The sequence below is a fragment of the Neopelma chrysocephalum genome, unplaced genomic scaffold, assembly GCF_003984885.1.
Source record: "Neopelma chrysocephalum unplaced genomic scaffold, ASM398488v2 Primary Assembly neopelma1_92, whole genome shotgun sequence".
NCBI classification, from domain to species: Eukaryota; Metazoa; Chordata; class Aves; order Passeriformes; family Pipridae; genus Neopelma; species Neopelma chrysocephalum.
In genome coordinates this window covers 893,075-905,259 of record NW_020897754.1, presented here as the reverse complement: position 1 = coordinate 905,259, position 12,185 = coordinate 893,075, and the positions used below count along the sequence as shown (strand labels likewise).

The 12,185-nt window shown below is 44.1% G+C and overlaps 1 long non-coding RNA gene across 5 annotated transcripts; it reads right to left on the bottom strand.

The window, feature by feature from the left end:
* Positions 1–1,860: 1,860 nt before the first annotated feature.
* On the bottom strand, positions 1,861–11,711 carry LOC113972449. Of its 5 annotated transcripts, none has more exons than XR_003535906.1 (6): positions 11,122–11,711; positions 10,513–10,585; positions 8,440–8,580; positions 4,537–4,637; positions 4,257–4,466; positions 1,861–2,880 (listed from the first exon to the last, which is right to left on the bottom strand). It is a non-coding gene; the product is annotated as an uncharacterized LOC113972449 (long non-coding RNA). The 5 variants fall into 5 exon arrangements; XR_003535908.1 differs by having other exon boundaries at positions 4,257–4,447; XR_003535905.1 differs by having other exon boundaries at positions 4,257–4,637.
* Between the last annotated feature and the right edge of the window lie 474 nt (positions 11,712–12,185).

The window sequence follows — 12,185 nt, the reverse complement described above, 5'->3', positions numbered from 1 at the left end:
AGTATTTGGGAAACTCAAACCAGAGACAGCAGATTTGCCTTGACTGATGTTGGGATTTGTGCCTTTCTTGATGTGAAAGGTAGTGACATAGCACATCAAAGCTCAGGCAATTATTTCAGTAACCAAAGAGTGATCCCACCCTATGGATCTCACTGCTGGGGCTGCATAAAGATGAGTTAGCACAAGCAGGTGTCAAAATGGCTGCACAGCAAAATCAACTTGCAATTAAATAGGTCTGCTTTGAGGATAAAGAACGTTATTAACTTCAAAATGTGCTAAAGAAGTGTCTGACCACTGAATTCCAAGAGCAGAGGACCTGTTTTGTCCACGGTGTGTGCATGACAACCCTGGACACTGTGTTGACTCAATGCAGTTTGTTTTAATCACTGCTATTTTCAGATGCCTGTGAATACAGGTTCCTTGAAGCACTGACCATGATTATTTTATGCATTTATTCGGGGTTAGTGCATTTATTCAGGGTTTGTGCAAGATGCCAAGCTCCACTGACACGTGTACTCCGAAGTCAGAGAGCACAAGAGCAGTATTGATGTCTCTCCCACTTCCTAGAGCAGATGTGCTCCTCTAGATCTCTCTGTAAGTCCAAGAAGCTGCTCTGATTTACAACACACTCACCTGGCTGCTGTCAGCTTTTCTGGGGCACAGGTTTTTAGTCCGTAGTGGGCTCAAGTGATTCCCTCCCTCTCTGTCTCCCAGCTCTCCCACGCTGCAGAGGTAGTGAGGAAGCAGTGTGGAAAGCTGTGACGTGCTCTTAGATGGGGAGATCCCCTCAGGTCCTCCCAGCCTCCTTTCTGTGATGACCAGAGACCAAAAGGGCTGCAGTCTAGCCTGAAGTACTTTATCTGACTTGTCTCTAGTAAATACCACAGTCCCAATAGCAAATTCTTGCAGAGAACTATTTATGGTCAGTTCACAGCCTGGAGAATAAATGCCATTACAGAATTAAAATACTTTTGAATTACAAAGCTGAAGAAATAGTGTTCTGCTTTCAGGGAGACCACATGAAAAAAAAAAAAAGAAAAAAAAGAAGCTGAACAGCCTTTACTTCCAAAATCTTGCAAGGACAGGGGAGAAAAGCAGCACCAGCACTGCCCTCAGGGATCTGCAACAGGGTCTGCCAGGTCAGCAGGGTCCCTAAGATCCCCAGACCCTGCCCAGGAGCATTATGCTTCCCAGAATTTGCTTCTCCCTAGACTGGCTTCAGTCAATTCTGTGCAGTTGTTTGTCTCTTGTGGCTGGTTCTCCTTCTGTCGCCCCCCTTGGGTGCAGATTAACTACCAGGAGCAAGTAGTCCTGAGCAAGGAATGAATCCCAAAATAAAGAAGAATAAATTCAGAACACATTTAAGGCTATCTGAATGCAAGTCACAAGCATGGATTATACTTCCCAAAGTCTGGCATTTGTTTTTGTTTGTACACTGGGTATTCATCTACATTGGCACTCAGAGGGCTCACAGGACCTACCCAAGGACTGTGTGGGACAGAAATATGGGAGAAACCAGCAGTGAAACCAGGCTGTCCAAAACCTGGCAGCTTCTGTTCACAAAGATTTGTCAGGCCCCCTCCACTCTGGGCTCAAAAGTAAAAAGCAGAGCTGAAATAACTGGATTTACCCACTTTCCATGGCACAGTTAGAGGGCTGTCCCCACAGACAGGTTATATGTTAGGGACAAAGTTCCCCCATGTGAAGCAAAGCCATGTTTACTTGTGCTGGAAGCAGATGAGTTCTCAGTAGTAGGGCAACCAAAGGGGAAATTGGTATTTTCTGAAGCAGATAGGAGAGTTGAAATTGCTTTAGCTCTGCCTGCTTCCTTGTATATCTTTTATAGCTAAGTCCCTCCATCCTAGCCTCAGGTTTTGCTAGATATATAATCTAGATCTGCTAGACACAACTGTTTTTCTCCCTTCCAGCCATATTTAGAGCCTTTATATGGAACCACACAAAGCTTTGTGTGCTCACAAATTAGCCTTTGCTCAAATAAGATTTTCCTCAATTATTAAATGTCCTTCCCTTTTCCCCTCCCCAGTTGATTCTTTTCTATCTTTATGCTCTGGGGAGATTTCCAGAGGTCTTGTGTGAGGATTACAAAAGCAATAAGCGGATTAGGGAAGAGTAGCTTTTTGGTGTACCCAGCATAATACAAATTAGGATTGTTTATAACTTTATTCCCTTATCAGTTATTACTGTGTGTATGCTGATGTCCTTTGAGGTCTCCAAATAAAATGAGAGGGCCAAAGGTAACTGAATTATTTTAATTGGCACATTAAGGAACACACATGCCAAAGAAAAGGTCATGTGTACAACTCTGCTAATAAGCAAAGTTTGTCTTATTGTTATTAAAAGAAAGTCTGGAAAAAGGAGTAATCTTGTGCAGAAGGACACAGGACTTTGACAGGTCTAATTTATCTGTCTGTGAAAAGAAGACCCTGATTTTCATGACTCTGGTTTCTTTAGGTTTTAAACTCTTCAAAGCAAGGAGTGCCTTCTTTCCTAGACCAGCAGAGTGAGAGTTTGAGCTTGATGAAGTCCTCATAATGTGCATGTATTGCTAATTAAGAATAATATTGTTTAATATTTTTCCCTATTGTTTCTCCCTATCTGTTGGGAAATTTACTGCATACATTCGCTTCATAGTAAATCTAAATAAAAAAATAAAAATTCACCACCCTATCACCAGGAAGTCCAAAGAATGCAAAACAGGGTATTTTATTTTAGGCTCTTCCACTTTTGCCTTTGCAGCACCTCCTGTGTTCAGGAAGGATATTGGTGCCCAGGCCTACCAAATGATAGACCAGGTAGTAGAACCTGTTCTGGTAGGTAGCAGTTTCTCTGACTTCAGGTGTTCCTGTAGCTTTCAGACAGCTGTAAAAAGAGAAGGGGGAAGTTAAAAATTAATTGATCTATCAGTGAAATGGATATATGCTCTGGCATTTGATCGTCCAGCAGAAGCAGTCAGGCAGTTATTTGTATTGCTAAGAATGTCAATAACAAGGAGCAGTGCACTGCAATGTGGTTTTGTTAATGAATTGATGAAAACAGAGCTATTTTTAGATTGTGAATAGGTCTGAGGAACTGAGCTCTACAACTCTTCAGGAGAAAAAGTACCCACTGTGTTCAGGCTTACCGGTATTGAAAACTATTCCCCCATCTCCTGATAAAGAATACGAGAGTAAATGTCAAGCCAAGCCAGTGCTGACCTCTGACTTCTCTGAAAATGCCGCGGTTCTTTAAAAAGAGCAGTAGGAGAATAGGCTGAATGACTAACTGGTAGATCGTGCCCCCTGGAAAATCCCGAAGATGGTGTTGAAATTGCTGAACTTCCCTGAAGGCAGGATGAGTTGTACCGAGCAGAGATGCCGGGATCTGCATAACAACAGCTCTGCCTGCCTCCAGCACCACGACAGGCTCCTCCCCACATCTGGCGCTCAGGGGAGGAAAAGAATGAAGAGAAATCCTTCCCCCTTGAAACCTGAGCTGGTTTTGAAGTGTATGTCCTTGTTTTCCTTTCCCTTCCTCTCCACCCCCAGTTCCCAAAGGCATAGGTGTTAGCACAGGGGCAGCTGCTGAAACCCACACTGCCCTGACCTGGGAAAACATTTTGAGTTGGGAGGGTCAGAATCCATAATCCCGCTGCTGACACCCACCCTCAGAGGCTGCTGCACTTTTTTTAGACCCTCTCCGAGGGAGGCAGCAACTGGTCCGCGGATAAGGCTTTCGAATGGATGTAATTCCATGTGCGTTCCTGTGCATTCCTAATTTTGCAGCTCATGCTGTCTCATTTCACACTGGTGTGAGGAGACAGAAGGTGTTCCCAGGTGAGCCTGGAGAGGGTACTACACATACAAGGACTACCTGGGTCAGGTATCGAGTCAGAGACGGTTTCCTAATAAAAAAAATACAAATAGACCACACACACCCCTATAAATATGCTATAAATAGATACATGTATCTTCCCCTTGCAAAGGGTTTAAGGTTTTACATAACAAGTCAGTAATAATATATTTTAGGCTGTTAGAAAGGCTGACTGTGATATGTCCACTCCTGCAGATTTTTGAACCAGAAGAAGCCTTGCTGAGGACTTACAACACGCTTCCCCTCCACAACTGAGACAGGCACCTCATGGTCAGTAGTTTCCAGACTCACTTAGGATTTCTTTCTGCTTTTAGCGACAGCAACTGGGGTGCAGCCAAGCTGGAGGAGACCTCCATCTCACCCTGAAGACATTACTTAATACTTACTCTCTCTCTGAAAGCTCCTACAGGTTAAGTTTTCCTGATGACAGGAATCCTCAGCTGAACATCAGCACAGCCACAACCACGCACTCTCCATCCCCGCGGTGAACTCGGGCAGATTTGTTGTTGGTTGCTAAAGGCAACTGGTTCTGATTGATGGTTTCCATGAACTTTCCACCAGCAGGGTGGAGCCTGGGCTATCGCGTTTCCAGGGCTCTGCAGACAGGCAGGGGCAGTAGGAGAGAAATAGGGAAAAATAGGGAAACGGGAAGACCTTAAAAGGTACCTGCCCTCATCGTTCAGACTTCTGCTTGTGAGTGGCTTGTAACAACATCTCAGGGTGGCAGAGACTCTCTGTGGGAGTTTGTAAGTGATACGAGTTGCATGCTGTATAAAACAGAGTAAAACACAACATAACAAAACAAAGAGTTTGCAAAAGCTCTTTCAGACCCATTAATATTAAACCCCTGCTCTTTTCTCTTTCTCATACTAAAGTCATCTCGGGAAGACAAATCTCTTTTTAAAATATTTATCAGAAGAAAAGCAAAACGGTAGGAAAGGGATTTGCACAAAACCTGTTTATCAGTCCTGGGCGTGTGAGCCAATCTATCAGCCCTGCTGTGACTCTGGGTGTAGTTTTCTCTGCCTGGCTCTTACACTTCAGATGATATGAAAGGATTTCAATGTGCATTTGAAACATTTTTTTCCCTGATTTATCCTACCAATATTTTTCTCTAACATGAGTATTTGTCTCTTTTAAGGTCTGCTTTACATTACGTAGTCTCTTTGTATTCCACGCAGATGAAAAGCACATGCATCCCCTCTCCTCCCTCATTATAATGCTACTTTCTGAAGAAAAGCATCTCATGTGCTCTAAAAAAAACGCTGTTATTACAAAGTTTTAAAAAACCTGTTGATGACTCACTGGAAAATAGTGAACAATATAATTTTCCCAGCTTTGCCTTATATCCATTCAATCTTAGATCTTTCTGCCAAAAGGGTGCAAACCACTTCTTGTAGGTGGGGCTGGCAGCTCTATTGTTAATATTGCTTAAGTACATTTACCAAACATTAGATATTTTAGCTAAAAATTTCCACACTGAATATTTACCTAAACTTGAATTACATGGGAAACTCTTAACCAGAAGTTTCTCTTATCTCTAAGACCAGGGCTTGGTTATATTTTGCCTTGTCACAACACCCTGGTAATCTTTCTCAGAGAGGCTTTAATGCCCTTAGCCTTTGAAAAGGGAACACGAAATTTGCCTTTGTGAAAGCCTGCCCCAATTTAACCACATTAGGAGGCTTTGAAAAACTGCAGGCACTGTCTGACCAAACCCAGAGACTGCAACTCTCTGACCAGCTTGTCAAGGGAACAGAATGGGGAGGTCCCTGCCCGGCTCCTTCCCCTGGCCAGGGTGTCTCAGCCCCCTCAGTGTCACTTCTCGCTCTTCTCAGGCCCCTTACACAGCTCACTAATCTCACAGAAAATGGCTCTGACAGCTGTCAGAGGTAGGTCCGAGGGATAGAAGCACTGGTGAAAGACAAATGGTGGCAGAAGCCCTCAGAAAGAGGAGGTAGGGAGCAAAGAGGAGGCAGGGAGGGAAGAGGAGGTAGGGAGACCTCCCACTTGCTGGCAGTGAGCTCTTAGATCAGCACATAAACCAGCTTCAGTAAAGCCTCACAGCCTGATTTTCTATAGATTTAATAAAGCTCATCTGCACTATGCACGTGGCATCCTAAGGGCAAGCAGGACTTTCAGTTCAGTTGCAGTTCTGGATTTGTGGCTGCCCCATCCCTGGAAGTGTCCAAGACCTGGCTGGATGGGGCTCTGAGCAACCTGGGCTAGTGGAAGGTGTCCCTGCCCATGGGAGTGGGGTTGGAACTGGATAATCTTTAAGGTCCCTTCCAACCCACACCATCCTAGGATTCTGTGATTGTGGCTCCTTTCGCCTGTGGATGGGACACCAAAGCAAAGAGCAAGCACTCCTTCCTTCTTGCTTTCCCAGGATTTCTCTCTTCCCAAATATACCCCATGAAGAAGGAAGCTGCCAGAACTGTACAGCAGTGTGAGGAGGCTGTGGTCACCAAAGCACATCCCTATTTGGAGGCTGGAGAGGAAATCAAAAGTCCACTGTTTTTCTGCTCTCAGCAAATACCTGCTCCAAAGCGCGTCACGACTCTCCAGTGGCAAGTTCACAGTCATTACTGGCATTCCATAAGCCCAAAGAGCAGAAATGCTTCAGCAGAAAAGGGTGTCCCTCTCCTGCTGCTGATCACCCTGGACAGCTGTATAATGTTCTGTTAATAAGGCTTGGAGGGGCAGGGGAAATGCTAATCCAGTGTAAAAATAGGTACTTGAATTTCAGAAAACTCCGGTTCTCAATATAGGTAATCTTACTTCATGTTCTTTATGCATATGGCAAGGTTCACTGGAGTAATACCTTTTTATTTCTGTCCTTGTGACCCTTAGCACAAAGAGAATGGGTGTGCAATAGGGACCAGTTTGGTCAGGTTTATTTAATGAGGCCGTTGCTTTTCTACAGCAAAAAAAAGTACAAGGTCACGGAAGTAAGGACATGTTCAGAGTGGCTGTGAACAAGGGACCAGATAAAGGTTTCAGTAGCCTTTCCTGGCCCTTAAAAAATTGTCTTTTCAGATTAGAAATGATTTTTTAATGGTTTATTTAACATTTATGCTCAGTCACACTGTTACGCCACATTGCCCTATAACCAACCCCCAAAGATTTAGAAGCAAATGTGACCCCAAGACTACCATGTTGGCTGCAAGTTCCCAAGATTTCCCCTCATTTAGCAGCCATGAAAGGCTCTTTGAACTAAGCCATGGGACTAACCCCTGAAACAAATGAACAGATGAAACAAGTGCTTAAATTCCTGTAGTTCTGCTCACATTGCTACATTTCAGCTGAACACCTCAGCATGGCTGTGGACTAGAATAATTCAATCACTTTCAAAACTGACAAAATTGGTGGAAATCAAAGGGCAGACCTCATCTAAGGAAGCCAAGCTAACTAACTTCATGTAGGCTACCAAGCATTTTACAAGGAGAAACTTCGGATTCTTCCTCGTTTGGAGTTGGGTCTGAATTTGTGATTCAGAACTGGAAGTCTCTGTTTCATGGTTTTAATATCCTCAGATATTTAACCTTGGAGAAATCTGTTTTTCCAAACTGCAACAATTAACAATTTCTTTCCAATGCCAAAATGCATCTTTAGGCTTGTCTTTTTGCCCACCAAACCAGGCAACCAACACCGCAGCCATTCCAGTTAATAACACCCTCAGTTAAGGCTTTATTTAGAGGAACCCAACCAAACTAAACAGAGTGACCCAAACCATTAGACAAACAGCCAGGGCAGGTTCTTCAGGTCAGACACTACCAACCCTTGGTGAGTTCGGGGCTGAGGGAGAAATCTGACCTGGCACACAGCAGAACCTCGAGTTCTTTTGAGCACTCCCTTCAGGCTGGATGTAGTCTAAATTAAACACCTAAACAATGTCCTTTACTTTTTTCCCAAACCCTAAATGTCACCCTGTCTCAGAGAGAGCCTTGCTGCTTTCCTAAATCCTTGAAATCCTATTACTGCCTAGGCACCAGGCATTACTGCAGTGGAGAAGGATGGTGACAGTACTCCTGTTGTGGTCAAGCTGTCCACGGTGGAGAGTGGCAACCCGTGATTTTGAGTTCCCATTGTGTCCAGCTGGGGTATTCTGCAGGTTTGCAGGGATTTTTGTGGTGTTCTGTCTCTTTGCATCACACAGCTCATCATCACTTCCATCTGCTGCTCTTTACAGTCCCATGATGGCTCTTAGGACCAGACCAAGCACAGATCTTACACTCCAAAGCTCCTCATCCATCGCTTCCCGTCACCTGTCAGGCTAACACCTTCTGCCTTTCCCCTGGACTGCCTCCCTTTATCACACAGCTCACCAAATCCCTCCTTCCCATTTTTCTCAGTGGCCCCTTGACTGCTCAGGGCCCCGCCCAAAGCCTTTTCCGTGCTGTGTTTTATTAGCTAATATATCATGCATAGCTATAATATGCAGAGCAGCATTTCACTGCATAATTTCAGAACTGGATGCATTCATCTTTTCCCCAGTCACAGCTCAGAAAGCGCCTCTGAGTGGATGATTAGTGAGTCAAGAAGTTTATTAGAAGACAAACAACATACCAAGGTAAAAGCCATAAATGCAAAGCAAATCACTTACGGCCATTGTTCTTTCTGGTGCCAAAAGGAATATGACCTCTAAAGCTATGTTTGATGGCCTGTTCCTGGCTCTCATGGTTGTCCTCAGGTTGTCATTCTTGTAGGCTTCAACAGAGAGTAGAGATGAGTTCAGATTTGTTAGAACAGAGTTTTTCCCAGAAGACAGCGTAGATCTGCATCTCAAGTTTGGATGTGTCACTATATAATTTTATAATGTTATATTCTGATGGTGCTGGACAGATTGCTCCCCCACGTTGTCTAAAGTACTCAGCAGGAAACAAGTGTGCAGAGGGTGTCCTCCTCCCCATATTCCAATATTCAATTGTGTTTTTAACATTTGACTTAAAATGCGTAGAGGACCAACATGAAGTGTGTAACACCAGCAATACATCATTACCAACACCAAACATTCAAAAGTTGTAAGCTAAAGCTCAAAAAATCATGAAATTGACATTCAAATAAAAAAATTAAATACTAAACATTTTAAGTTTTTTCTAAGCATAAGAACAAGGCACTGCCCTTTGTATATTTGTTTGGATGATGCCAGGACAAAGGGCTCTAGAGAAAACAGTAAATATTTTGAGATATGTCAAAGTTACAGTTTTTGACCTGCAATCTGTGTGTTCATAGGCTGTTTTTAAGGGGTCTGCAGAGGGTAGCTAAGAAAAGCAAACCTATTTTCTGCGGTATTAAATCACTATACAGGAATTGACACTTCCACTGGCAAAAAAAAAAAAAAGTTTTAAGGTGCTGCAAATTGTAAAAGGTTGAAAAATATGTTTCTGGTGATTCTGACTCAAGCTTTCAATTATTCAAGCATGTGAGGGCCCTAGTTCTACTGAAGTTAACTGGGATTTGTTCTAAATCCCACAGGTACTTCGGAAAGTTCAAACCAGAGTTTCTGGATGAGTGGTTCCAACTGTGTACAACGTGCAGAGCTCTAAACTTCCCCCCCCTTTTTTTTTTCTGGTGGAGGTGTAAATCCCTGTGTACAGAATTTAGGCCTATGTATAGCAAGCCAGCATTTTTTTTGATTGTGTTCTGCAGACCCTTTCCTGACAGTCTGTGGGCCTTGGCATTTCCAGCTACACAGGCTGCCTGAGCTTTTAGTGACTTGCTCCTGTCCTTCAGCTAATATTTCTGGGATGGATTTCAGGGATCTTTTTTGGCTTGGGAGTAGTTAGTTAAACTGTCAAGGAAATGATGAATGGAATCTGCACCCATGTGTTACCACAAAGATGCCTTGCAGACGTTTCCTCAGATTTTAAGGCATCTGGCTGGGACTTCCTTACGTCACCAAATACAATAGAAGAATAGTAATGATTAGCAGTTGTATAACAGTATCCTTCTCCAAGTTTTTTTTGCTTGGATGTTTATAGAGCTCTGCTGGAAGAAAAACAATAATTCAAATAGGAAAACTAGGGAAGAGGTGAAGTTGAAGTTCCTTGTTTAAGCCACAAGCCCATCTCAAGTCAGTGCCCAACACACAAGTCAGATTCTGTGCTCAGATTAAAACTTCGCAGTGAAGGCAATTTTTGTTTTACAAATGAGGAAAAGAGATTTTAGTTTCAAAACCCTAAGGATTTCTTGACAGTAACACTGAAAAAAACACATTCAGTTCCTCTGAAAGCTGCCTTACAATTCAGAAACTGAGTATTAATTTTCCTGTGTGTCCTTCTCACATTAAAAGTTGCTAAATACTAGAAGATGAGCATGTGGAAGAAATAAGTCTCATCCTTAAAAAAAGAAAATAAAACCCCCCAAACCTTGCAAAAAGAAAGCAAGCGATTCCTGAACTCAAATGATATCTTGGTGTTCCAATTTTGCCTAAGGCTAAATCACTCCTTTCAAGGAAACATCCACAGGAAGGGCAAGGTTGTTCATACCCTGAGTCAGGGTCTGCCACAGTGTTGCTGCTGGAGAGCTGCCCAAATCCTGCCTCCCTGCTCCTCCTGCTCCTAGGCAGGAGAGGAGGAGGTTGTGTGTTACTCATTGTATGGGATGGTGGAGCCTAGAGTAGATCTTGCACAAAAATACCTTTGCTCTGGCCTCTGGAACATTCCTTTCCTGCCCCAAGGCATTCCAGTTCTCAGTTCTCAGTGATGGCTCCCTGTGATTTAGGGAAAAGCAGATAATAACACAGCTTCCCAGACCCTCTCAGGGGTTAAAAACAGAGAATGTTTGGGGAAAAGGTTTGTGCTGACAGTGCCTGCTAGGAGCCAAAGATCTGGAAATGATTTGTGATCTCAAAACAGTGGACATCAGGTACGGCACTTAATGCTGAACTTTGAGGGCGTTATTTTTAAATTCTTGGGACCGGCTTAGAGTTGCAATAATTAATAATTTCAGCGTAAAGCATGGGGGTTTCATGTTCCTTGCCTCAGCCCTCTCCCTGTAGCCTAGTTTGGCATTCACAGGAGGGAAATTGTTGAACATATTACCCATCCACAGGAGCAGCTCAGCCTGCACTGCGATACCATCCCTGCCAGGCTCTGCTCCCAGCCCCAGCCCCGGAGCGAGATGCTGGCAGGAATTCCCTGCTTACACAATCCTGCTGACACAGAGGCCAAGTCCAAGCCCAGACCAACTTCCGGGGCCTCTCATGCTGCCATCTCATCTCATCAGCCCTTGCTCTTTCCTCCTCACCCCGAGCCATAGGTTTTCCATCCCGGTTTGCACAGCAACCTCTGCGATTCAGCATGGATTCCAACAGGAATTTTTTTCCCCCACTCCTTTTCCTAGTTGACAGCTCTACTCTCAGCGTTTCTCAGCAACAGCAGTGGACCTGCAGGGATAATCCCAGCGTGCTGAGTGAGCCTGAAGGATCAGCCTTCCTCCAGTTCACATCTGTCACCTTGTCTCTTTGCTGACACTGCTGCTTTCCAGCATGTCGTTCCCCTAGTGCTTGTTACACCGAAGCTTCTCGCTCACCTCAGAGGCTCATCCTCTCTCTGATGGGGTTTGTGTAGCCTTCAGGCTTGACTTCTGAAATTCCTGATGTCACAAGGGCTGGGAACACGACCACGCTCCCTCCACCATGCTGGATCTGGGGTCATTTTAACTGCAAACATCCACCAAGAGACAACCTGGGGAAAGGGTTATCTAAGTGGCAAACCCTCAAATCTCCTGACAGGCCAGTTACTTGATGGGGCATCCACACAGGCTTTTTGCACATTGTGACTGTGAGAAAGCTCCTTCAGTGCAGGAGCTTTTTGTTTGCACATGGCTGGGCAGCATTTGGCACATGCTAAGTGAAGTTAGCGGCCGCTCCTGTGATGCCTTGCAATGTCACCCAGTAAATAAGGCTTGATGGGTTTCCTTTTTTCCCTGCACAGGCTCCACTGCTGTGCCTCTCCATGCCACCTTCCCAAATGATTACTGCCGCCGCACTGCACCCCTGTTCCGTGAGGAACAGCTCCATTAATGCAGCTGTCTCACCGTATGCCGTTATCAGCTTGACTCATCACAGCAAGACCTCTAAAGCCTCCCTGGAATTTCTGGCAGATCCTATCATTTCCTAGATATAATACATTACCTTTTAATAAATTAGTATGTGCCTAACTTTAATGACCCAGGGAAATGTAATCTTTAAATTGATGGTATCCTTTTAAAAGAATTTAAGCAAAGATAAGTCTTATGTAAATTGCGCAGTGTGTTATAGTTATATCCACCTTGAAATGGCTGAACGGGCTGCCTCCAGCTTATAGGAG